This window comes from Anguilla rostrata, chromosome 1 (assembly GCF_018555375.3).
Source record: "Anguilla rostrata isolate EN2019 chromosome 1, ASM1855537v3, whole genome shotgun sequence".
In the NCBI taxonomy this organism is placed as follows: domain Eukaryota; kingdom Metazoa; phylum Chordata; class Actinopteri; order Anguilliformes; family Anguillidae; genus Anguilla; species Anguilla rostrata.
In genome coordinates this window covers 48,684,892-48,711,618 of record NC_057933.1, presented here as the reverse complement: position 1 = coordinate 48,711,618, position 26,727 = coordinate 48,684,892, and the positions used below count along the sequence as shown (strand labels likewise).

The 26,727-nt window shown below is 44.4% G+C and overlaps 1 protein-coding gene across 1 annotated transcript in view; it reads right to left on the bottom strand.

Annotated features, from left to right (window-relative positions):
* Nucleotides 1-26,727, bottom strand: part of LOC135257153 (polypeptide N-acetylgalactosaminyltransferase 1-like) — a 90,808-nt gene that overhangs the window by 48,981 nt on the left and 15,100 nt on the right. Inside the window, exon 2 of the mRNA XM_064339617.1 lies at nucleotides 3,534-3,655. The gene's annotated coding sequence lies outside the window, so the exon portion shown is untranslated. The remainder of the gene's footprint in view (nucleotides 1-3,533; nucleotides 3,656-26,727) is intronic.

Sequence of the window (26,727 nt, the reverse complement as noted above, 5' to 3'; positions counted from 1 at the left end):
TTTTCTAATACCATCCTGGGATCTTGATAAGCAGCCCCGGGATCTTCTGCCGGAGCGAATGTAAAAGTGAGCGCTGTGTCGCGTTTGCTTTGGTTTATTCTGGGCCCAGTTCCTCCCATTCAGCAGCCGTTCTCCCTGAATAATTATCTACAGCATCACTGCAGTGACAGACGATTCCAGTCTGTGTGTGAGACCTGGGTATTTATTTCAAGCTTCAGACAGGGGCTTTAATTGGATTCCAAGTGTGTATAAATAGGGGAATTGGCTGCTACAACTTAAATACAGGTGTGTGAGAAGTATGGTTGAAGTCATAGGGCCAGATTTACTAAGGAAACAATCGCAACGCAGCAACATTCGCATACACAGAACAATTGTTTAAGTGGTCTGAATACAGCGAGCTGATAACTTCAACTTCAACTTCAACCGAAGTTTCGCGTCATTTCAATAAAACAAATATAATTTCATATTATATCCGAAAATAAAAGTACTTAGTAGAAAAATGTGTGAAACATATTTTAAATCCAGAACATAACGCATCAGAGGGTGCATTTGTTCATCTCCACCCCATGGAGCCCGCGAGGGAAACTGATTTGACTGTTGAGGATGTGCAGACAGTCCGATACCCTTATCCTGTGTGTGAGCTACAGGCTATATCAGCACAGACAAATTATCACCTGCTTTCAGAAGTTCTAAAAATTCTCACACAAAGAGGGGAGTCACAATTAATGCCCGCTTTTAGTAAATTAAACAGAATATTTCATTGTCCTAATTTAGATCATCTTCACTTTGTTTTAGCACCTTCACTCCAGGCACAAGAACAAACACATTTAACTATGCATCGAAAGAAAAGTTTCAGGGTAACATCATTACATCCCAATTTTGACTCACTGCGACCATTTAGTAAATCCAATGTAGATATTTCAACATTGTAGCAACTGCTTTTGCATGGCAATCCTTTAGTAACCTGGTCCTGAATAGTTTTTAACTGTTTGCAGGCACAAAGCAATGGCTAGCTCAGCCATGTTTAGCTGCTGGATGTTTAGCTGAAAAATAGTGACACCAGTCTAAGCAAAACTGAACCACGATGGTCACAAAATGGACCAAACAGAACTTGGTTTTGCTTGTTCTAGGACAAATCAAACGATCACCGTCAGGTTATTATCCTATGCATTAGGTATCAAGAGTAAACGACACACTAGCACTACATGTGGTTTTTCGGAACACAGAATGGAAAATAACTCAACCCCCCATGAAACTCCAGGGCTGCTGATGCTTCAATAACTTCCTGTTCCCCTCCCCCTCTGCCACTGATTTCTCTCTAGGGATTGGGGCCGTTCAGCTGGAGAAACACAGCCCTTGAGACAGGGCCAGGCATGGAAATGGGGCCGAGAGCTGATCAGGATAACGTGCAGACGCACTGATGTCCGTGCTGAGAATCCTGACTCTCACACGAAGCCTGAGGAAAAGACAAACTGCTCACAAAAGCAAACACACACACACACACACACACACACACACACGCACGTGCACGCACGCACAGATTACCAATGCCAAGCTTCGCGCAGACGTCGAGTGAAATTAAAAACTTCAATTCACAATCAACCGAGCGTTTTGCAGAGCGACGTAAATCAATAAGCATTACCGCCAGCGCAGGAGAGGGGCAGTCTGGGAACGGCTTCCCTCGTTTGTTTAGTGAAAGGGGGGCTGCTGCGATTTATTTTCTCGCAATGGTCTCGCAAAGCACCCTTTCCCTTCGACATGGCCGCATTCTGGGCATGCCTCTGGTTGAATAAATGCGCACAAGTGAACCCCAACGCCCCCGCCGCCCCCGCTATCGCCCCCCCGCTCCCTCCGAGAGACGCCCCGGCCCGCACTCCGCACAGCTGAGAAACCCATCACGCCGCCGGGGCGGGGGGGCCAGGCCGGCCCCAGCCCCGCAGACAGACGCCCCAGGACTGTCCTCACGCTAAGGTTTACGCGTGTTTTTGGAACCGTCTTTCAAACGCAGTGCAGGCGAAAGGAACATTCCTGTGTGCGCCACGTCAGCTTTTAGGGCAGGATCTATGAGGAGCGTTTTAACCAAATATTTCGCTTGATGAACGAGCGTGTCAATTACTGTATGTGAACAATCCGCCGGCAAGTATTCCCAAGGTTCTGTCTTACTTGCAGCGTTCTCTTCCTTCTCGCTGAGCTAGAGAGTTTAGCTTGCGAAAAAGACAAAAACGGGGTAAAATTCAGTTTAAAATCAATTTAACCGTGCTGCTTCTTTGGTGTTAATTAAAATGCTAATCTTATTTAGCTGTGTGAGCCTTAAATGCAAGACCAACAGAAAAGTGAGGAAATAACTGAGGAATTTGGGTGGAGGACTTATAAAAGGCTGATACTTGCCAAGCAGCTGAGTTCAGGATCACCGCCTTTTTTTTTAGTTTTCTTTGCAAATCGATTTCTTATCTGCTTTTGAATAAAAATGGCAGCGCAACCTTCCTGGTTCTCATCAACAGCAGTACAGTCATCCTCATTCTCATCTCAAAATGCCCTGGGTAGGCTCTCCAAAGCACCACCATCTCTCCACGCTCAGTTTAAACCAGCTGTAGGTGGGTTAATGCAACAAAACGCAAAAATGCATAATTCATGAGCGTGCGCCAACAGCTTTCTCTCCACTGGTGCCACAATCTGGACGCAGCACTGACAGGAGGCTTCAGGTGGCTAAGCAACGATCGTTTCTGGGTACAGTCCTTCAGTATCTACATTAATTGACTGGGAGAGTAAACTGCAGGGGTCAGAATAGGAATTATCTTCATACAGTACAGAGCAAATACCACAGTGAATTTGCTGAAGTTTGCCCTGCGATTGCGCCCCCCACTAAACTGTAAATTATGTAAACAGAAGTCACATGGAAAGAGAGAAAGATAGAAAGATGACACAGCACCTGCATCCCAATCAGCCAGTAAATGAGTACAGAGTCCGTGTACAAAACAGTAAGGTCTTGTCAGTTAGAAAGAAATGCTTAGCAAGGCCTATTACCAGAAACAATCTATGTCCAAGGATTTTGTAATGAGACATAATTAATCCACATTCACCTCAAACCGCTCCAACAAATTCAACATAACATAATTTAGTTTGACCGAAACAGAAACAAAATGACACTGAAGGGAGTTAAAATAGTAGCTCTAATGACCTTGGCACCACAGCTGCAGTGACTTCTCAAAATGCTACAGTGTACAGACTCCCACAGTGAGGTCTTAAAATTAGACTATTTTGGACCACTTTCCTAGATTTTTACCCGCACAGGACAAGTTCTTTAACATGGCCTTTCTCCTAATGTGGGGCACTTTCTCGATGACATTCTCATTTAGATTCAGATCGAGGTCTGTGCGACCTTGAAAAGGTAAAATTCAGCCACCAATGAGGCATAATTGCATGCTCAATTTTCTGCTGCCTCCTCGAGTCTAGGAAAGTGCATTCATCCGAACGTTCACTCTGGGATGAGGCCTGAATACAAGCAAAAAAGGGAATACTGAAACCTGCCATACCTGTACAAGTTGATGCCACTGGGACTGAGAAATGGGGTCTCCAGTCCAGGTGTGAAGGGGCTCCAACAAGGGGAGGGGCCTGACAGATCCCACCACAGACGCCCGTCACACACGCATGCTCCCTGGGGAGAAAGCAGAGGAGAAGACAGTCACTCTTCAGCAAATGGCCTTACTTTTTCTTCCTCGGGTTCCAGGAGGCATCTCTTTCCACTTTAACAGAAACATTAAACAGCGTGCTAATATTTTATTCATAGCAGTTCTACCCCCTCAATATCCTTCATCTCACAGCCTATGTACTGTGCTCAGAATAATTGCTTTTTAAAACAAAGTCTGATTACCTCCCCATTCATGCGCAAGAAAATCCGCTGACATGTTTAAGTTTTACGTCTGAGGGATGTGCCAATCACCGTGCTATTTACCCAGTTAATTAAAAATGACTTTTTGCCTTAGATTCAAAAAGACAGGCTCGAGCCCACTAGGTAAAAGTCTGGAAACTGTAGTGCAGACTTCCTTAGCATAGTAATTCCATCACACTTGCCTTGGCAAAGTTCCATGGATGCGCTGCATGCGTACGAGCCGGGCCTTCTGGGATTGGACTACATAATTCATGCAGCTATATATGGCTGTCTGTTAAACGTGAGTGTGAAAACTCACAACCGAGACACCCACACCGGGGTGTAACCGGCTAGAGGCTTCTTTTGTTCACAGCAGCGTTACAGAATCATTTTCTAGCACATTCTCCAGCTCAGATCACCAGCTCTCTCACAACTGGGAGGGGTAATTCAATTCAGTCCAAACCGCAAGCTGAATCAGATGCCGAAATGGTCAGGGCGGAATGAAAACATTGGAGAGAGATGAGGGTTGTGCATCTCCTCTGGTATGGGAAAAGCTCTCCTCTTGTAATAGCGCAACATCTGCGACAGTATGTGAGGAAAGGTACAACAGAATGAATCATAAATTGTCATCTGCCCCATTCACCTAATGGCAAACGCGAGCAGAAGATTGTTATGGGCTTGTGGCGCACGCTCCGCTCAGCGCCTGAACATGTTTGGTTAACGTCTCCGACATCGTACAGCATTCATCAAAAACCACAGCGTAACTCAAAGCAGAAACAAAACAAACAAAGCGAAGAGACGCACTGAGACGCCTCCCTTCTCACTCTCACACTGCCAGGAGGCCGTTTCGGGCCTCCTCTGGAACTGGCCCTTCTCTCTCAAGGCTCTTGAAACATTGCTGCACACGGAGCACGAACCAAGGGCCTTTTGGAAAGAAGCAGCACCACCTTTTTCCCCCGTTCTCCGCCCGAGAAAGCGCCGGGGCTGCCGGGGGCTCTCTCGCTGACGGAGAACGAACTCGTCCCGTCCATCCTCCAGGAGACGAGAAACGACAAAACCCGAATCGGGGCTGTCGAGAGAACGCCGACCGGCAGACCCCGGCGCCTCACTGAAGGCGCTAATTAGGTTTCCGCTCACAAGGTTGTACTTTTTCCTGGAGAACAAAAATCCTCACTGGAGAGAAAAGCGAGCCATAACTCATGTAAATGTACGTGTAATTTGCACCGCCGGGGAAGCCACTGAATCAAGCGCTGTTATTAACATGAAAGAGGTGAGGGTAAATAGTCCAGCAGAGGGAGGGGGGGGGGTTCTAATACGCATGCAGCTTATGGAGGTACCTGAGGCCTGAAAGCCCGCCTTTGTCCGTGTGCCAAAGACAGCACCGTACTGTTCAAGTTCAAGTTCTGCTCATCTCTTCCAAATGTCATGAACAGCAGTTCTGTGTGGCTGTCATTACACTGTGTCACATTCGAGCATATGCATCCTGCATATGAAATGCAAACAGTTGGAAGAACAAATCACAACAAATATTTTAATAATTATAGCTAAGCAGCTCAATGATATCAATTTCCTTTATTGGAGGAAATGACTGGCGTCTAGTGCTCCCGGAACGGCGAGGGCCAGGCTAATTGAGATGGTAACGCAGTTCAGTGATTGGCTGGGATTGCGCGGCGTCTCCAGGGAGACTCTGACTGACGGATCGAGGTCCCGGCGGACCTTCGGTACCCAACCCCTTCCGTTAGTTTACACGTGTACCTCTTTAATGACCGTGATGTCATCCTCTGAAGCAGTAATCGCCTCGGACCGGCATGGGTGCGAAACAGGGCTCGTTTAGCCCTCCTTTAGCCCTAACGCGCTCCGCTCAGACCCCCTTTGTTACATCCGGTTTCATCATCTCAGCGGCTCGGTGCTCGTTTGTCTGCCCTTCCTCTGAGACTGTTTCTGAGAACCGACAAGGCTGAACCATGTATTTTACTGCTACAGCGTATCATTTCCCACTTATAAAACTGCCATACTCTCAGACAGGTGAATATACTGAACACATACACATATACAAACTGTAATATGCTGAATTGAAGCGAAGCCGCTGGCGTGTAATGTACACCCGCTGACTAGAAGCGATTCTCCATTTTCGTTCCGAGGCAGCCCTTCCATTTAAAGTGCCAACGAGGCTCCTCAGCCCGGCTACGTGCTGAAGCAACAGAGAAGCGCTGCCGACGGGCAGACACTCAGACATCGTCAATAAGAGAGACCTTAAATCTTCATTACAGTAGGCCGTGGAAGCCCAGGGAACGACCTCAGCACATAAACACAGGCAGAATGGGGCCTCTCAATAAAGATTGATCAGTTCAATTCCAAGAGTGATTGCCTCAGTCTTCGGACGGGCACAAATTAATCATAAAAGCAACTGTACTTAACAGCCAGGCACTTTACTAGCACCGACAGTCGTCGGGTACCACCTTACTATACCCTGATGAGAAAATAACCCTCACAGAAAAACAGTCCAGTTACTCGCAATATACCAACTGATTCCACCATGCTGTTTTTCCACGCGGTCACACTTTTTCACTGAGTGCAGTCACACACAAACGCATGCACACGGACACACACACACACGTGCACATGTGTGCGCGCAGCCGCGAACACACACACACACACACACACACACAGAAGGTGCAAGCCTTCAAAGCCAGTGTAATACTGAAAGAGCCGGACAGAATATCTGAAACAAACTTCTGCGTATTTCAAGAGAGCTGACATACAGGAAACTGACAGCAGGAAAATGAAACCCGAATATTGGAACAAAGCTGCATCTCACAGCCCCGCTCCCCCCTCCTCGCCCCCGCTCCAGTCCCCCCCTCGCCCCCTTCCTGAGCGTTGGCGAGCCCCGCGCAGGCCTTTTCCCCCCCCCAAGCCGCTGGCGGAGGCCCATCCCTCCGCGCGCTGGGATGACCCTTCCCAGCACCTCCCGGCAGCGGCTCTCGGGTACGACGGCGCCCTCGGGACCCGTTTACGCAGGTGTGACGCTTAGCGGGCCGCCCCCCCCGCGGCCTTCCAGCCGCGAGCGGAAGAGCCGGCTACAGCCGTGTCACTCAGCACTCGGGCAGGAACATCCTCCGGCCTGTCCAATCACTACGGACACTCTACTTCACTTTGGATTTTTATTTTCTTTCGCTCAGGCGAAGCATAGCATTGCCCGGCTGAATCAGTCAAAGAAAGAGGCTCCACTGAAACTGGCCATGGGACCACAGCCAGAAAAGGACTACATATCAAATGACTGGATTCCTGCCATGTTTCCCACACCAAATGTACATTAGAATGGCTATGTCTTGTTTTGAAAGAAATTTATGTATTTGAAAAACATGCTATAAAAGCTATAAATCATAAGCTATATAACAATAAGGCTATAAGCCATTGTCTTGGTTTAAAAATGATAAAGCCATTTTTAAAAATCCAATTCATCAGCAAACAATAGAAATGTCTGGATACGACTGACGTTTAGGTTGACCACCTTTGTTTAGAATGCAGTATATTGTAGTTTGGCAGCTAACAGAGTAGGTGGGGAGGAGGACAGGCGAGGGCTTTGTCCACATGAGACTGAGCTGGCAGGGGCTGTGTGGACCAGCGACGGGCAGACCAGCCTCACTGGAATAAGGCTAGTGACGCTACCGAATACAAAAGGTCACCTAGGACCAGGGCTTCCCAAACTGTGGGTCAGGACTTACTGCTGGGCCCCAAAAGGGACAAAGGTGAACTACATTATGTCCAAGTACAGCTATGCTATATGCTTTCCATAAGAATTCAATCAGTCAGATGAAATACTGCACAGGTTACATGCAGAGCAATGGATATTTCACATAGGATAAAAACCATTTCATATTTGAAAACGAGTTACGCTTGGGTCACAGGCAAGCAAGGTTTGGGATCAACTGATTTAGAGCATGCAGATTTGTATTTAGGCAATTTATGAATTCAAAGGGCAAGGTTTCCGTAAACACAGATTATTCTCGGCAAGACCCCGATGGCAAAAGCGGTCGCTATAAAACGCAGCAGTCAGTATTGTCAACGTGTCATTCCAGCTCCCTTCAACTTACCTGGGGGCGACACGGTGACAGCTTGTGCTACCCTGGTGGTTTAAAATGATGGTTGAAGTTTAAACTCGCTGTCAGTAAGGGAGGAGGTCTTGGGAAGCCAGCGTTTTACCATATATGGTGAGGGCTACTGAGAGCAGCCTACACGAGAACGTCAATTTTTTTGACGCATTTCCAAACGTGCACATGCACTCAACACATCTCCTGCTTCCATACACACAAAAAAACATGCTTTGAAATGTCATTGAACTGCTAAAAATAAACCGTGAAGCGAGCAGCTACCACCACTGGCTAATGGCATCGGAGGCATAAAAACGCTTTTCCCGTGTTAACTGAGTACAACACTCAAATTCCAGTCACATGCTACGCGTCAGTGTGTAGACTATTCAACAGCGTTATGGGGATCTAATCGAAATGGACGTGACATAGTGACTCACTACTGTTTTAAAAAGACATATCCCATGACACTGACCGCAGACAGTAGGGGGTTCCCCGGCGTCCTGGCCCAATTCCCAACCTGGCTTTCACAATCCTGCCACCTAATCATCCCCCAGTTTAATTGCCAAAAAACTGTTTGCTCCCACTCCACCTCAGCTGATGTGTGGCGAGCATTCTAGCGTAAAATGGCTGCCGTGCATCACCCAGGTAGCTGCTACACATTGGTAGTGGCTGAGGTGAGTTTCCCCCTCAACACTGCAAAAAGAACTTTCAGTTTCGAGAAAAGCACAATAAAAATGTCAGGAATTATTATTATTATTATTATTACAACTGTTGTTGTTATTACTGTTATTATTATTACTATTAGTAATAGTAGTATTAGGCCTAGTAGTAGTAGGCTAGTAGTATTATGATTAGGCCTACAATGCAAACATTCTGATATCAAAGGCCTACCATCCCTTCCTGGGTTAAAATGTTAGCCTTTTCATCCCTCAAATAATGAACCCTCTCTTTATAAACATCTGGGAAGTGCAGAATAGAATATTCATCATGCTACATGAGACGCTGATGTTCAAAGAGCTTTTAACCCCTTTTAGCAAACCTCTAACTAAATTCTCCCATTTAATCAGGAACTCATTGATGACTTTGAAGGAAGCACGGAAATCATCATCATCTCTCTTGAAAATCAAATGTATGTAAAATAAATGTAAAAATCACGAATCCAAAGCAATGTGAGACCAGACAACTGCTGAAGAGACCTCAAAAACTACGCTAGAGATTCTAAGGCTCTTATGCACCCCATACTGCACTCATACTGAACAATATCATTGTCATTTCTACAGTCGAGTTCCAACAAGTTTTCATGTATTTTTCTTAACATGAGCCCCACAGAGTTCTTTTCCCCACCGTTCTCTTGATCAAATGGTTCTCTCAACTATGTTTAAGAGCAGGAAGCAAACCCCAGACAAAGAATTGCAGAGATGAAGAGTCTTAGATTCTACAATTTTACCAACCTCTATTTAGACTATAGATACAAAGAAGGTAAACCTAAGGGGAGCTATTGTCAAATCCATAGTTCAGAGGGAGGTCTTTGGGTACCGTCACCTCAGGGTTTGTCACAAGGGCAAAAATAATGGCATGATGCCCAGACAACACTCCAATGACCACAGCAGCAAAACAAGCAAGCATGCATTATCAAAAATGGCACCGACATGACATATTGTATCAACACTTAAAATGACGCAATATGTCAAGTCAATAATATTATATCATACTATTTGTTTTCTTTATGGTGAAGTTGGAATGCCCTTGGCTGGAGAGGGATTTTAATAGATTTTTAATGTAGCCTAAATGCACCATCGCATTCCAAACGTAAATGGCAACGTGACAAATGACACCATTGAAGCCTCCAACATGTATCCATCTTCTTTAGCTTTTATCCCGCTAACAAAACGTAATAATTCTGTCAAAGCTGATGTAACATCGGCCTGGGCTCATCAGCCTGGAAGACGTCAAAGATAGTAATTTGACATGTTCACTCCCCACTGCATTATCCAATGCAGGAAGTGTATTAATTTAACAAATCCGCAAGACAGATTCGCAGAGATGGAAGATGTGCCAATTTGCTTTAACACGCACTCACAGAGGCGCATTATGATAAAGCATTTATTTGACCATTTGACATGTATTGTGATTTAGCACAATGGCGACGGCGAGGCCATATTTCAGTACCAGAGAAAGGAATATTAAAAATAAAATTCAATTTGCTCGTCCATTGTCTCGGGATGCGGCCAGGCTCTGTCTGGTCCAGGCCATTACGCCCAATAACGGAGCCCGTGCTTCGCCGTGAGGCAGGACGTCTATCGCGACGGATCGCATTATACGGCTCTCAACGCACAACGTAGCCGGACAAAGAGGGATTTCGATTGCGATGTTGCTGAAACAATGAATTGTGACAGATGAGAAGGAAATCCGTGGGGATTCCACGTCTGCTTTCTTGCTCTCTCAAACACAGCCCACAGTCAGAGAGCGGCTTTACAGGCCCTTCATGTTCCAGACTGAAATTAAAAGTGCCATTTTATGTGCTGGCGTCTCGTTTTCTTTTGGTCTCGACTTGGGCCCCCTGCAGAGCCTCTTAGTCATTTTTAGCTCCCCCAGGGGAAGGCTCAGTGGTGCTGTTTTCTGTGGAACATGGTGCTCGTAGAAAGCATGCGCCACAAATAGAATAGCGCTATTAATTGCACTGCCCAACATGAGAGGCGAACGTAGCGGGACTTCTGGCAAGCGCGTCCAGCTAAATCACAAGCCGTTTGTGTGGGCAATGAGTCCCACGATGGGGAACTGAAGTTGGACCGTGCCAATGCCAACTGAAGGCTGCGTGTGATTGGCCGTGGCATTAACCGAGCAGGAAAAGCTTCAGCCACTCTTCTGGGCGATAAGGCAGCGTCGGACGGTGATAATATGTGGATCGTCTGCTGTTGTCCATTATTGTATCCGTGCTGCAGAGTAGCTATAACATACTGTTCCATCCATCTATCCAACTATCTATCTATCTATCTATCCATCTGCACGACCTTCCAAAGCAGTGCGTTATTGCACTGCAATCCATCTGCACACCTCTGAGTGAAAAGTCAGTTGCCTGCTTTTTCGAATGCTAGTCTGCACTACTGAGTTCCATTGATGGGACAGGGTATGCACATAAAATTTGACATTCAAAATAGGAGAAAACTAAAAATAAAGAAAATTTAAAAACAATAAAAAATTAGTTTGGCTGGGGATCATCATCAGTCATGAAAGCCTCCAGCCAATAATTATATCAATAATAATAATAATAATAATAATACATTGCATTTATATAGTGCTTTTAATCACAACACACTTAACAGTGAAAGGGAGCAAACTAACCTAAACCACCACCAATGTGTTGCATGCACCTGGGTGATCCAGAGCAGCCATTTTACACACACATTAGCTTAGGTGGTGACGGAGGTCATTATTTAGCCATAGTTATACTGGGGAATGGTATGGTAAGAAGGATCCCCCATCTCAGCCTCACAGGATGTTCTGACCTTGCACTGACCTTGAGATTCAGAATCCGGGATAAATATAAAATTGGCACAGAACGAGGCGCTAGTTCTCATGCATGCTCCATGACGACTGTCACGCGTGTTCTGGGTTTTGAATAGGTAATTCTGCGCAGTGGTTTTAGCAGGAAAACACAACGGAAGAGACAGTATTCAAATATATCTCCCTGCCACCCCTGAAAAGAATAAGAATAACAATTCAAACCAGAAGCCCAGCCAGAAAGTACACCAGGAGTTATATTTAGTTATCTGCGACTGAGATAAGAGAAAATCCAGAAAAATGACAGCCGGCATGGCGCACGGTTCTCACGGTCCGGGCACGGAGAGGAACAAGGCGTACTCGGGCTTGATGCAACCGCAGATGTCAAGGAAGTGAAGACATATATGAAGCACAACAGCTGGAGCCTCTGCCAAACTACACACACCCATACCAACACTGCTATCCACCGCAGGCCAGAGCTCTCCAACACCGCAGTATGCACATTACTTAGCGAGCACACAGACCCCAGGACAGTATGTAAAAAAAGTGACGAGCCTTTCTCAGTGACATCACTTTGAGCCCCTCCGCCCTTTATTTTCACGTCCCTTTCTTCCCCGTTCTGTTTCTTAAACACAGCTTAATTCCTCTCGTAAATCTGCAAAAAAGTAAACACAAGCTCCCGGAGACACCACCTTGCACATTCGGAATCAGAATTTGTTCTGTTTTTTTCTTATTTTTGGGGTGGGGGGGTGGTGTGTCCGAATTAAAACAACTACAGCAGAGGGAACAAAGCCGCGTGTTTTTCACATGGGGTTTTGCGCAGTCTAAGTATTGCCTCTGACTGATGCCTTGGACGAGCAGGAAGTGGAGAGAGAGAGAGAGAGAGAGAGCAAGAGAAGGAATAAAACAAACAACAAGGAAAACAAAAACACAAGTCAAACAAGACTCCAGCTGTGCAGGGTCCCTCCCAACCCCTCCAGGTGTGGGCTCCAGTCCAGAAACCCTGGCTTTCCCAACATCTGCAAACAAGGCAGACGGGAGGGGTCAGCCTGGCCAGCAGCTCAGCAGCCATAAGAGGCCTCTGTTCCAGGCCAACACCACGACTTAACGCAGAATCCACTGAACATCGGGCCTCGCCCACAAAAACCAACACAACTCACGAGCCACGAGCAAAATCTGCCCGTGTAATACGACCAAGCTCGCACTATAATTGCAGCTGTGGAGGCAGCAGAAAAGTGCCAGGTTCTGCTCTCGTAAACACATTCATTTGAGAAACGTCTTGTTTTTTTTGACACCCCGGTTTCTTAAAAGGGGCGCCGCTGTGCAGCTTTGGCCGCCGTGACCTCTTCTGTACGGCGAGCGTTTCCAACGCGGCCGCAGAATGTTGACAGGATCCGGTGACAGTGTTTACAGTTGGCCAGCTTTAGCGCTCTGCGTGCGCCGCATCCTTAACGCGCTCTTTCCACAGATCTGAACGGAGACAAACCAAACATTTTCGATGTTGTCGTCTGCCAAAGACAGGAACCGCGCGTCTGCTAAGGCAAAAACGGAAAGGGACCAAAATACATTTTTTAAACAACATACTTGCATGACAGAACAAAAAAATAAAACGCATGGCCACAAGGACTGCTAGTTGGATACTATTTTTAATAAAGAAGTCAGCAAATGTATTTAGTAGTATTTATATTTAAAATTCTGCTTCAATTTCATGAACTATGACATAACTCTCAGTAGTCATTTTCTGCCTTTCCCGCAAATCCCCTAATGCATAAGAAACTCTCGCCTAACTCCTTGATCTCGTCGAACCCCTTGAGCCGATAACGCCAACTCCACAGTGCAGCTTCACTGTTATCCTGTCACAGTTGTCTGTGAGAGGAAATGAGATCGTCTTTACACTCAATTGAACTGAAAAGTCAATCTACTGTGTAATCCTGCTTCACGTTTTTACACGCCTAAAACAGTAGCTTGATTGGTTTTTGAGCACTCCGCGAAGCATTCATATTTTCTATCCTCAGTTTATGAAGAATCTTCCCTGGTGCCTTTCTGCGTATTAGTAAATCTGTCAAATCGCCATGGCTACAAGGACGGGGCAGAATTCCTGTCCTTAATTTGAGAGCAATGATTACTGCCAGCAAGTCTTCGCACAGCAGTGCACTAAGCAGGTACATTCTGCACATATCCAGCCAACTGAATGCAGAATGAAAATAACAAGGCACATGACAGAAATGCTGCTAACTGCCCAATTGCTTATTTTACTACCTGTAAAAGCCCCCGCAAGCTGTTTATTTATTTTATGGACTTGATTAAAATTTTAATGATGGAATACAATGATAATACAAGAAATGTACTGGGTAACCAATAAAACATTCCTTCAGAAAGGTTTATAAAGGTTACCAGTGCACTTTCAGTACTGAGCGGTTACACCCAGCTGCATACCTCTAATGTGCTTGCTTAGATCGATAAGCAAGTCTCGGTTTTATTTTTAAATTTTCAGTTTCATGTAAGCTACCTGCCCTCGATTACCCGTCTTTCTGCCTGGCTGATGCAGGGAGAACTCAGTCACCTAGAAACCGGACACGCGAAGATAATCACACCAGCCATTTCCACACAGGAGAACAAGAGCCGTTCCTTCGTCATGCACGCATTGCTACAGGATGCACAAATGTTTTTTTTCCCCCTGTACGTTCGCATTCAAGCTGCGCTTAATTAATTGCGCTGCACACGGAAAAACGAAGCTCCCCAGATAACCTGTGATATAACGGACACCAGCAGGCTCCTCGGGGTCTCGCGCAGACGCCCGATATCTCCGACCTCGGCGGGGAAAGAGGCATCCATCCAGTTACGTAAAGACTTAAGAAATTAAAAAAGGATAAGGACCGACAGAAATCCCGAGAAGAGCATTCGTCTTCTCAGGCCCGGGAGCAGCGTGCCCGCAGCAACTCTGAACACCGCCATAAGGAGTATAAATATTGAATCAGCAGGAAGGCTTTAAATGACCTTTAATGTTGCTCCTTAATGCCTCATATAAGCCAAATTAATTTCAGGGATACCAAAATAATGAAAAGAAAAAAGGAAAAAAATGAATGTTATTAAAAATTCAAGGCATCTGTAGGCCTACTTGGGAGGGAAAAATTGCTTAAATTGCTAAAATAGGTTTAGGGCCCATTGAGCTTCTGGCTTAGGGCGATGGCATGAAGCCATCGCCTTGCCCCTGAGCGCAAAACTCAACACAAACGGTTATTCGTGAAACGCACAGATAGAGGCGTGGACAAAGAGGGAAGTCCACACTGAGGTGGGCGGGGCTCATATTCCAGGGTGGCCAGTCCTTCTCAGCAAACAGAAGCGATGCTGCTCGAGGAATACCGAAAGCTTGGATTTCACCAAAGGACGAAGGAGCTGTTCACCTGAGTCACATTCGACATTCAGCCCTGGCATCACGACAGCAATGGTGCGACACTGTACTCCTCATGAGACCCACTCTGCCATCTCATTTCTTTTCCTTGTCAAAATGCTGGAATTGCCAATTTTACCATTCAGCCAAGCCACTTACCACTCTGATGCACAGGGAGCATGACAGCTAAAGTGTGTGCACTCCTTCGATGTGCATTCCCATGAATGAGTCGCCATTTTCCACACTAAAGGCCACAAAGTACTATAGGAGAGAGGGCGCAGTCAAAAGAATAGAGTAATCTTTCCCAGGTAGCCGAGAGGTGCCTGGTGAACACTACGGGGCTTCCCAGTAATGACAGCAGCACTGGCCAACTTAAGCTCTCCCTGCCAGGTAAATTGCAGTCTCCTCACAGCAGAGACCTCCTTAAACTTGCAAACTCAAATCTCAGCCTGGCCTACAGTTGCTGTAAATGGCTTTACTGCCGCCACCTCAGAACCCACATTTTAGGTAATCTTAACAGACCAAAATGCGACACAAATATAATGTAATGAATACAAATCGATCCTGCCGAATCACAGACGAGCAGCGTAAGGGATTACAGAACTACAGGCTCTGTGAGGCAGTAAATGGTCAATGACATGACATGTAAATTTTGAGTCCCAAGAATAGGCTAATTCATATGTAGGCCTACATATTGTTTTATTTAACTCTGCTCTGCCTTTATTGAACCACTTGCAAAAATGCTATATGGTGCAACTGTCAGGTAGCCTTCAAATCAAACAAAAAATGTGTTTGTAAAATGTTAAATTTCATAATAAAATTATGAATGAATTACTCTTGCATTTACCACAGGGAGTGTGACCAATGCGTACTGCGGTAAATAGCAAACTTGCTTGGGCTGACGGGTGGCTCATCGTGTTAAAGCACAGTTATATATGGGCCCCACAGTCTGAATCCGGCATTAGCAGTGCCAAATGCTCCGTAGGCAATTTTACAAGCACATTTTATTAACATAATAGCAGTGAGAAAATCGTTTACACAGGTTTCAATTAAACAAAATTTGCTGTAACACCGTAGCGCAAAACAATAATCAGTAAAAGCAATTAAAATTTCCATTACACAAACCACGATGTAACACCTCATTTGAACTTACTGGACGAATTAAATTAAATTGATATTATTTCATAATTAATAGATTTTAATGGACGAAAGCTATGCTGCTGCATAGTCATCTTATTCTAAATGTTGCCAAATGAACATTCAAAACAAAAATGAAAATTTGTCGTTTTGTTATTTGACAAATCTCATAGCATAATGTTCCCATATTTCAAACTAAAATGTTGTTTGTGTAGTTAATTTATTATGACAAAAAAAAAGAAAAGAAAATGAAGTAATTATGCGTCCTTAATAAACTGGGCACTGCATGAATATTTAATGTTTTGACTGAGCACGAAATCATTCTTAGAAACGGAGTGCTTCATTTTTATGTGCACAGTAGATTTAAACAGCATGTGAAAAGGAACAATTCTTTCCTAAGGTTTTTCCATCACTGCATCCACATTATTCCTCAGTAGGATATGCTGAGAAGTAGGCTGTGCTGAAATAACTAAGCCATCACTGCCTCTCTGGTGATGGTTGGTTGACTGCAGAAACTGTTCAGTTTACTCCTTTTAAAGGAATAGCTTGGCGGTTCTTGAAAAACAGCAAGTGGTACGATATCAAATCTCTTTCCAAGCAATAATTTGATTCAGAGCTTGAAAAAATGCTTGCTGGCCAGAACAATAGCAACAGCTTTCATCCAATTTTATCAACCGTTATCCGCACAGCACAGCAATGTTTGGGCTGTTTCATGCTTACACTCAGTTATCAGTTACCTGTTATCGAAAATAAAATAAACTCTCCAAAGGACACGCGGATTTGCAGAGCTTTACATTTTATGTATTTTCCTCGTTTGGTAAAGTGTATTCATCTTTGAAGAATGTGAAGCTTTCAAACCTGAGACAATGATAAAGGTCAGGGCTTCGTTTTTTGGCAGCCTGTCAGTACTGCACACTCCTGCTGCCGCGAGCAACGGGGCAGACAGTCGAAAGTCTGCCCATTTGAAGGGTTTGGAAATGTCAGAACCGGCAATTACTCCAGTCACCACAGCGAGCGTCTCCTCTCAGGCGAGTCGCCCGTGTCGATAAGAACCGTTTTACTGCAATTCGTAGCCGAAAAATGGTTGTGTGCAAAATTAAAACTGTTCACGCGCACAAAGAAAACCTGCTCAATGATCGCCGGGATGCCCAAACATTTGTCCCCTGGTGGAGTGGAAGCAAAGCGAAGTGGCGCCTATGAACATTTGCGTTGGAGCACTGTTGTTCAGTTCATAAGCACGCGTGCTTTCAAACATTTTTCACCGGGGAATAATTAACACTCTCCTTCAACATGCAGTGCCCAGCAGAGACCACAAATACATGCGACCAAGAATGCTATTTGAGCACTCCACTTCATATCATATCTCAATGGTTGTGCAACTGGGTTTGTACACACCATTACCTTATCACTAGTCTGCTAACCGCGAGCCAACACTCACAGACGGGATAATCGGACAAAAACGGTTCTCTGATGATGACCTTCAACTGGGCTAGCAGTTGTCAAGCCAATCCAGCACACTGATAAGACGAATGAAGGACTGAAAGTTAAAACCGCAACAGGGACAGCACCAGATAAAAACCTCTCAGTAAGACCCAGGAAATCTCAGTTGAGTTTGCCGTATCGATTTGTTTGTGTTAATTAGTAGCCGACTGAACTATCATTGGAGAGATACAAATGAACTGTTCTTCCGGTCAATTATCAAATTTGTCCCAGTCTGACATCTTTCCTGAAGAAAAGGGTTCTCATATGTCCATTACTCTTGGCAGACTGTGCATTATACTATTATATTAACTTATTAGCAGACAACATCCGTTTAGCACTAGGATATACCAACTGGAAGTTCTCACTTAAAGACCAAGTAAGCAGGGCTAAACCAGCGCTACAGTTGAACCGTTCATAGGCCCTCACATAATATCATGTACAGACTCTCAGGCTCTTCATGACTTTCTTATTATTTGTTAATTACCGACTGCCTGTCCCTTTCAGGAGATGACGGCCTTACGCTTACCATTTCCTCTGCTCGTTCCTCTCCGTAAACAGGAAGCAAGTCTCAGTCACGGTTTCTTATCCTCTTTATCCTGTGCTCAAGACAAGCCACCGTTTTTAAACAGACGGCGCTTTCGCCTTCCTGCGCTCTCTGCTATCAGGCGACGCTGACAGCCCAGGCACCAGCCGAAGCTGCAGACCAATGACTCCGGCCGGGCTGCGCGAACCCATCGCTGTTGGGGTGACTAACTAGAACAAAAAGGGGCACCCCTGAGTAAACTAACGTGATGATTCATTGGTTGCATGGAACAAAGCTACTATGTATCAGGATTGGTGGACTGGAAGAGATATAAACCAGAAGCAATGCGCCTGCCGCCCACCACTAAATCATTGTTCAAAATGACAGTCGACCTCCGAGTTGTACTTTGGGCGAAGAGCACGAATGATTTGAGTACAGCAATTTTCCCCATAGCCATTTAATTTTAAGAATGATAAAATAGTCAAATAGATATCAAACGCCCCGGCAGTAACGTGGGAAATTGCGCAGTAGAAAGCCCTTAAACGGAAGCCCTGACTCGATGGGGTCATTAAAGATCATGTGACGCTTCTAAAAAAAGAGTGTTAACCACAGTGCCTTGTTCAATTCCCCATATAACTGACTCTCTACATATGACTGCCTAACCCTCTTCCTACATGTCATTGGCTACACAACCCCTTGCATTCACTGCCCACTTTGACTGTCATCATTGCAAAGAAAAAGCAAGTAAAATAAAAATGCAATAATGATTTAAACTGAAAAGAATCCCCAGATTTCAAACTCATTCCAAATGGAGTAGCCCTATGGAGCAGACAATGCATCCCGAATGGCTATGAAGTGGACCAGCTGCATTATTCCCACTGTTGACCTATGATACAGAACAGCCGTCTAGCATACAGTCTGTCACTACATCTGCATCCAGTCATAGGAGCATCACACACTAGGCTTGAAGCAAAAGACATTCACACGATTCCACGCTAATATGGTGAAAGCACAGCGGGAATAACATCCAACAGAAATAATTATTTGAGCCAAGCATGACCAAGTAGGCAAAGGCATCTTTCAGCGATAACATTCAAACAACCAAACATAAAACAAACTTTAAACTTGCAGACACCTACAAGCGAAATTATGTGTTTAAAAGGGGGGGGGGGGGGGGTGGGGACCGAAAAGAGACCGGCTTAAGTCTGTACAAATAGTCCATTTGAAAGTTTACAGTCAATAAAATACTTGGTCTTTCCACACTTCCAGATGAGAAAGTAAAAATCATTTTAATGAGCATACTGGGGGATAAGATCACTCTGGCTTTCTTGTCAGAATTTGGCTGAAGTTTTGTTTATCATTTTCAGGCAGTGCTGTAGACCCAGCAAACTGTCAAATGAGCTTTGTATCATCGCCTCACAAATCATAAAGTGCCAGAGAGAGGACTGTGAATGCCTCGATGGAAAAGAGAACATGCAGGGAGGGGAGTGGTTGAGGCCACTGACGCAGATAGAATAGAATAACTTTATTTGTCCCAGGGGGAACTTCAGGGATGAGGAGCAGAAGGGCATCCCTCCAAACAGCAGTTTTCAGTAAACATACACCCAATCACTAACAAAGATACAGCCATGTGCCAACAGAAAAAGGAAATGTACAGTACATACATATACACACAAATATACAATTGTTGAACACATTTCCTGAAAACCAAAAATACAAAACTCAATGTGTCACTATAGTGTAATAACAATATGTGGGTTTGAAGAGATGTACTGTGCCCATGCTTTAAGAAACAGATTTTTTTCCCAAATGGCAGGCAGGGTGGGTCTTTAGAGTTCCACTTTTGGTCAAGCATCTTATGCAGCTGTAATTCTCAGTTCTCTGAGACAGGGAATAAAAGCTGGTCATATCACTGAGGACCGCAGACGAAGGTAACAATTTTGCATTTGACATAAGATTTAACTTTGTATTCCAAAGTGTGAAAATTGAAGGGACAGTTCAGTTTGAGATATGGGAACTGTTGAGTTGTCGAGATATGGGAAGCTATTAAGATCCTCTATTAATATCACTAAGTTTCTAAGGGTGTCTTCTGGTGCGGCTACGAAAAGCAGAATTTAATCTGTGTACTTCTGCGTACAGTTGACCAAAATCACAACCGATTCTCCCTTCATATTTTTAGCTAAGGACTGCATTATCTTTGCAAAAATAGCAAGGACACGAAACTAAGATGAGGGCCATCTTCTCAGCAATAAGAGTTGGTACTTTATATAGATTGCATGTTTATTAGAGATTTAGGGCAATACAAACTACAAGTAATATGATCCTCTGATTTACAGATTAAAGACATCCGAGCTTCCTGAAAGGCTGAGGGCAGTTCTCCATTTTCAATGATATATTCATACGCAGCCTGTCATTTATAATTGGGTCCTCTAGTTCTTGCCCAAATCTTGCATTTCTTTTCACTCTCTTGCAGGGAATGATGCGGCCTTCAGTGAAAAGCAAATATCCAATTTATTCTTTTTAATAAATGCTGGGACTTTTTCCCTTTTAATGATGATTCAACCTATTTATAATTTGCGATGAGAGACATAATTGTGTAGTCATTTAGAGGACTGAAAGCAAAGCAAATTTAGCAGTACTCTTTGGTCTGGAAAGGATTATCAGATCACTTCAAAGTTTGCCTGGTGCGTCTACACTTTACTCTGCCCCAACATGACCCCCACAACATTCTAATTGGCCATGGTCTTTTGGGTCCCTTTGCAGTGAATACCCAATAGCATCACTGCATATTACCAAGCAAAGGAAATAGCATTCTGTGATTTTTTTAAATTAAATATTGGAGGTGCAGTATGTACGTTTGGGGAAACAAGTAAAAGAGAGCTAGATTCTGAACAAAAAAAGGAAAAAGAAAACCTTCCACAACCTCCTACCCCCTCTCCTCAGCTCTCCTTCCAAAGCCCCTCCCTCAAAACACATTCACATGTGCTGCGTGACACCCGAGTACTGGAGAAAGAGGACACGTGACCCGTCCCATCAAAATCAGCTGTAAGTCGCTATGGTCAATTTCATATAAATGTTTATGTCAAAAATGTTGGCTGTTTTAGGGTTTCATCTTATTTTAGTAGAACAATTTATTGGCTTTCAGAACCTGTATATCTTAATGACAAATTCAGAAGGCTTTCAAACAAGACAAAAGCAGTGGAGTTTTGGACCTTTTGGAACCTATCCAGCTTATGGCCACCAATCAATCACCTCAGCTGTTTTTGTGGCTACAAGCTAATCGTAAAGATTTTAAATATGACAAAGATGACAAGGCAGTATCGAAGCTTCGCGTCATTTGGAGTTCCAGTTTTAGAGCTCTCTGCAGTATCTCTGCTCTGCTCATATGTGTGTAGCCCAGCCCTGCCTGCTCTGGCAGCACTGTGAATGCGCAACAGGACTGACAGGCAAATAGGGAAGCCTTCCTGCAGAGAGCTGCCCTGATTGGTTGTTAAGATTCAGGTGCACAGAAATTTAGAGTGGTTGATTTCGGAGCCTGGGGCAGGCAGAGAGACCAGATGTTCTTGAAAGCAAATATGAATAAAAGTGTTCTAAAACAAACTTACATACCGCACCATTAAATTGAGTCTACAAGCTTTTGAAAAACAGTTTTTATTAGCTACTTATGGCAGCAGCCGGTAGCCGCAAAAAACGCACCGAGAAGCAGGCTCGCACCCAGAGTGAGATTTTCAACACCATGGCAACAGTACAAACTGGTAAATCCAATCACATCCTGAAAACGGAACATTTTAATATTCATGCCCGTTCCTCTGTGGCGGGCAGCTGACCTTGATTTCTGAAACTAAAGATTACATAGCAGGCTTATGAATAAGGGATGACAATTGATCGATGCACAATAATGGCACTCATCATTATTAATATCAGTGGCGCGTGGAGACGGGGAGAACGAGGCAGGAGCGACAGATGTGTACCTGGCGCCTTCGCGTTTTCCCTGTCAGTTTTCCTTCAAGGCCTTTATTCTTCAGCTCGGCTGAGCGACAGCCCTAAAAAACCTGTGTCTGATGCAGTGATTACTACTGTCCAAGCACACTACCCCCCCCCCCCCCCATCCACCCACCCACGCCCCCCGAATCTTGTTCAGGTGCTGCGGGGGAATATCATTAACAAGTTTCTCCCTGAGCTGTCTCTGGGGAGATTTGTGTGCAGGCGACACCCGTGACAAAACTGCCCATTACAGCCCCACTGGCTGGATGAGATGTCACTACAGAGAAAAGCACTTTCACTGTTATGGGACTACAAAACAGGGGTGGGTGGGGGCAGGAATAGGGGTTCAAGTACACCATCGCTGACTCATATGAAGCGCAGGGTTAATGGGACACAGCGGTAATGGAAACGGTATCAATGGAAACAGAGAAACACAAGATGCACTGCTGCACGGGATGAGAGCGACAGGAAAATTATCTAAGCCAATAAATCATCTGATAAATATATAGTAAAAAGTTCATTTTAGAACCTAAATGTACTCAATCCCCTGCCCTTTTTGTCACAAGATCTTCGGTGTCTTTTAATGGAGGAAAAACACTGCTGCTTCTGAAACACGAAACACACACAAAGCCCTGGAACAGAACAGTGCCCTGCCTGTCAGTGTTCTCTAGTCAGCCATAATATAATTATTTTTTAATGTTCAACACTTGATTGGCTGTTACTGTAAAGTGAAATACTTTGTAGTTTTTTTTTCTTTCTTTATACCACATTGTGTAATGCTCCATCAAACAAGGTGAGGGCTGGGCTCATAAAAATCTAAGGTATAATATGTGCACTATGGCACTGCCAGGTGGCTAATCTGCAGCAAACTTTAACAAAAGCAAGACGGCACCCACTTACACAAGTACATCTGCCTACCGAGCTTAATTAGTCTTGGGCACACTGCATAAACATTATTTGTGATCAATGTGCAGAACAAAATAATAAGAATCTTCTCACTGAAGGGAAACTATAATGAATAAAATTAAAGTGGTCCTTGCTTCCGCTGGTGACGGTCGCTTCGAGTGCACGGCGACAGTTAACGTAGGAGGCGAGAGAAACTGCCAACATCCGCTGTTTGTTTCATTGTTCGCTGCAGCGCCTCTCACTTAAAGAAGCAAATTGGGAAGAAACCGTGGCTTCACTGGACCAAAATAAACTAGCCATTCATTAGTGTCAATCCGTCATTTTTTTTTTTCGTATTAAACATATTTGATACCTTCTCACGATGGATTTTTTTGTAACAATATCAATTCAATGCGTCTGTGTTCGTAAAATTCTCCCCTACATGCTGTTTTCCCACTGGTGGTGGAGGGTGTGACATTCCTGCCACTTATTCAAATTTGATTACGCATGCACAGAACGTTGCATGACAAATGCAGAATAGCGTGCACATGAAATCTGAGGCCCTCCCCCTGGAAGGCTGCTGACATCCAAAGATGAAGAAGACTGCAGAAGAGAAGCAACAGATGTGGATAGGGACTTTTAAGACGTGTACTATTTTAAAATCCTTGCTACCATGCAGAACTTTTGTTATAACTGTGATGCTCTTTCACCTTGTAATAGGGATCATAAATTGCCTTTTTTCTCACAGTTTCCTCCTCAGTGTGATTCCACAGGGCCCTAGATGTCCCATTAAGAGTCTAACACACTGATCAAGGACCCAGTCCTCCAACCAATCAGCACAAAATAATGGTTCCAGTTTAAGCTGCTCTCCTCCGATTCACATACAAAGCAAGTCCAGCATTATGAGAGCTCAGTGCTTAAGAATGGATTTTCTACCTACATGCTTTACTCTAATCCACCAAGAGAGTGGGGTTTCCTTTTATGCAATGCAAGCAGACCAAAAAAAAAAAAAAAAACCATGAATCACAAAAGCGTATTATTTCTTCTCTTTAAAAGAGCACACATGCTACTTTCACCTCTGTTTAAGCTTGATGTTGAAAGTCAACTAGCTGACAGTCACCAGGTTCTATTCAAGGGGGAAAGATTTCTTCACCTTTGCAAGACGGCATTGTGACATACCATTTAATTTCCTGTCAATGGACAGTGGGGTTTCCGAGTGAAAAAAATCAAAGGGTCTTCTTTGGCGAATCTCAAAAGGTGTTCATTCCCTTATCAGTAAAATCTAGGAGCCCTGTGAAATGCTTGCTTCTTCTAACAGGATAATGCTGGAGCCTTCTTCGCAGGCCAGTCACATACGAGCCTTCAAGCCGAGCCGGAGCAGAGCTCCTCCTTGCATCTCTGATGTGAAGTAAGCCAGTTCGAGATTTGTCACACTGGGGGAAACACTCCTGACGAAAGAGGCCTCGAATCAATAGACTTCCCTGAATCTTAACTAGAGCTCCAAAAATTGAATTTCCTGGAATCTCTTTGTTTCCCTCTCCCCCGCCCCCACCTCCCCAGACTCCCCCCTCCTTCTTTCACTAAAAAAATACTCCCTTGCACTTGTTGTTAAGTTGTTTGTGGGATTTCCATGAGACAATGCACGGGGGACATAAGACAGTATCGCGGAGCTCCTGAAGTTCTGCCTCTGTCTCAGAGTCTGGCCGTGTGAAACTTTCTCCTTCATTTTGGAATATCACTGCCTTCATGAATCCACTGTATGAGCTACAGCAATACACACTGAAGCACTGTCAGAAAAGTAATTTAACACAGCTGGCCTACAATTACAACATGCCCAGCAGTTCAGTAATTTTAATCATTGGTTGCATGAGGAAATGTATTGCCCAAGTGGTTTCCAGTGGTTTGAGGGCACTGTTACTAGTTCTGCTAATTTAAAGTTCACTGACATGAACATACTGAAGACCCACCCTGAGCACTGATGCACAAGCAGTAAACATCAGGGAATTTCTACTGATTACATCAGTGGTACAATACCAGAACAATGTTCTTAAATATGGCACAATACAGCACTACATCCTCAAACTCCCGTTTTGCTTGCAATACGGCACGTTATGCAACATCAGTGCACAAGACAACACAAAACATTGTGACACTTAGCCTACTCAGTATCATTGCTGCTTTTCACCTTTTTTGTGTGCACTTAGCCGCTCTAGGTAGCCTAAGTGTCTGCCAAATGGCAAAATATAAATCAGTTCAATCGGAAAATTTCCAGGCAAAAATCTGATTGCTGTTGACAGCTGACCTACTAAAGCCTCATAAGTTGTTCCAATTGAATAAGTAAATGAGTCAAATGGGGAGACATACCATCAGCATTTCCAGCAGCCTTGGACCAGGGTTTCCTACCTCTTCACAACACTTTACCAAATACAGAAGCATCACAGAAACTGTGCAGGCAGCAATGGTTTCATCATTTTTGTTTAGGGGTACATAGCAGGCTTTTACTGATATGAAATGTTATAGGCCTATACCTTCTCATATTCCTAAAATTTCTCAGAAAAGTATATTTTATTCAGAATTTTGGTCATATCAAAAGGCCATAAAACCGGCAAATGCACAGCAAAAGCAAGATCAAGAGTTGCACATGAAATGTGTAAAATATGCAAAGGCCTTAGTCCATTTGCTCCTCCCTCTGCAGGAAAACAGCATCGTTCTCAAGTTTCACTACTTCTCTTTGCACGTGTGTAATCAACCGCCACCTACTGTAAACTGTGGGCGGAAAAAAGTATCACGCTTCATCTTCAGGTCATGGCTGACTCATGAGAAAACGAATTTCTTGCGGTGAGCTGCAACAGTGAGGTTAAAAGATGTGAAAGGTTCTATCCATTGGTACGGACTTTTCATTCCACCACTTTCCTTTTTCTCACCAAATTTGGAAAGGCTCGTTGCAATTGTGTCAACAGTCAACTGAAGCACACGCAGCCAGTTGCTACTTTAACTTTTCATGTTCACTCAGAAATCCACAGGTGAGCAGAGCAGATACTGTGTAGGAGATGCCTGACCAACAAACCAAGTCTCTATTGAGCAATGGGCTGAGAGACAGCCTGCCAACTAAAACCCTGCTTCCCTGGATAATCCAAGGGCCAACTACGCCCACAGGATTCCCAGCCAGTTTTCACTGACGTGGCCAAGATTCAGTCAACTGTCGTTTATTTTTTAAAACGTACTAACGAAAACATGGTTGAAACATTTTACAGACACAATCTGTGCAAGATCCAACAAGACAAAACTCTGCCTAAAACCAGCAGTTTGTACGCAGATATGGTGGATGTTGATATACCTGACATGCCCATTTTCCAGACCTAGCCTATATCTCCATCTCTATTCTCAAGACATTAAACAAAAAAGGGCACAACCGTCAAGAAAAACTGACAGGAGGTCAAGAAAAACTGACAGATACAGAAAAACTAAGAGACGAAAGGTAGTGGGAAAAAATTTGAAGGCAAGCCTAACCTCACAGATTACCTCCAGGCTTGCAGACCTGACCGCAGTACATGTTTGAAAAGCACAATGAGGGCTGTGGGCTAGGCGTGCTTTGAGCTTTGGGCTAAGCATAGTGTGAGGTGTGGGCATAAACCCAAAGCCCTCCGGGAAGGAGTAAAAACTGCCGTGCAACAAGCCATCATGCCCACAATGAAGGAAGCATCTACTATACTACCCTTGTGTGAGGGCAATGAGCCTGAGGATGTAAAAACCGCATGCTTCAGGGACGAGAGAGGACATCACAGGGAGCTCCTGAGGGCAAAAACAGCATACATATACTCAGTGAAGCATATAGGCCTACTGATCACAGTATCTAATCGACTCA